We start from the raw sequence: 1,381 nt of genomic DNA on the forward strand, positions 1-1,381 counted from the left end.
GGAGATGTTACCAAATCCGGTTGGGATATGGGAAGAGCTGGGATATGGGAAGAGCTGCCATCATTGTTCAATGGAATTGAGTCGGCAATTTGGAAAATGGTAGAAAAAAATGGTGCTGGGAAAGCGGGCCTTGATGTCTTTGGGGGACACTGAAGTTGACGGGAATCACGAGCATAGAAACATAGGATGCTGTTTCCTTTGGGAATATGTTTCCAAAAATACGCTGCCATTCCTGGAATTTATATTCAAAATGGGTATTTCTCTTCATCTCTCAACCCACTTTCTGCTATGAAGTTTTGAAGCATTTTACAGCAGTCTGAGTCGGAAGCCCTGCAGGTACCTGCATTCAGAAAAATCAGTTTAGATATATTTTGCTGAGGTGGTGTACATTATTACAATTATTTCTATTCAGTATTGCGACAATAAAATCTGAAATCTGTTGTGTCTATGTACTTCTGTTATGAAAATCTTTCCATATAGGATCAATATAGATCGTACTATAAAAGTGTACGAAAAAAGAGAAAACTTTCACATCTTTAAAAATTTCAACCAACGTTTCTGGCACTAATTTTCAACAACAAAAGAGAGGTCCTAAAATGTGTGCACCGTTCCAGCTGATTTGTTAGCCCATAAAAGGGTATTCTGTTGTCCTTTTAATCTGCTTCTCTTTAGTAAATTTAATTTGCTATATATCTGCTGGAATAAAGTATACAAGAGTGCAATTATAATTTAGTGTTTTATATCTTGCAGATGATGTTTTAATACCACACAGTGCTTCCTCTTTTGTTTTCCCATATACAGTATCTCCTCCAAAGTTCATTTTTCTCAGGCTTTGTGTTTGCTATGTCACAGTAAATCCTTCCTTCTGTTGAAATTTCAGTGACTGGTTGCAATATTTGTAGGAATGTTCTGTTCACCAAAATGAAAAGTTGACTCATTCTGTTCTTGCTATCTGCTACAATTACACAGGTTCAACTGGATAAACCATAAATGATAAGAATTATTATTTCAGACTTAGTTCCAAAATATAGTCCCCATTTCTGTATAAAGCAGCCAAGTGTGTATAGCTTTAAAAGTCAAAGACAAGTAATAGTAAAAAATGGCATGTGAGGGCTGGGAAACTCCCTAGGGAGCCAGGTACCCAGTTCCTCTTTTTCTGCCCCACATTCCCAAGAATGTTCCAAATAAATTCCTTTTTTCCTTTTGGCCCTCTTGGCCCATATCTTACTCAAGTTTTTTCTCTTGCAAAATTGTCTGTTGATTTTATGCATGTCCTTTTTGTCATTTTCTTCTCAATCCCTTCTTTACTTAGGGACCCTTTTTTTTTTCCCAAATCCCTTATGCCAGGAAGAGATTCCCAGTAAATGTTGAGCTCTTTCCC

This window comes from Fulmarus glacialis, unplaced genomic scaffold, assembly GCF_000690835.1.
Source record: "Fulmarus glacialis isolate BGI_N327 unplaced genomic scaffold, ASM69083v1 scaffold14789, whole genome shotgun sequence".
NCBI lineage: Eukaryota > Metazoa > Chordata > Aves > Procellariiformes > Procellariidae > Fulmarus > Fulmarus glacialis.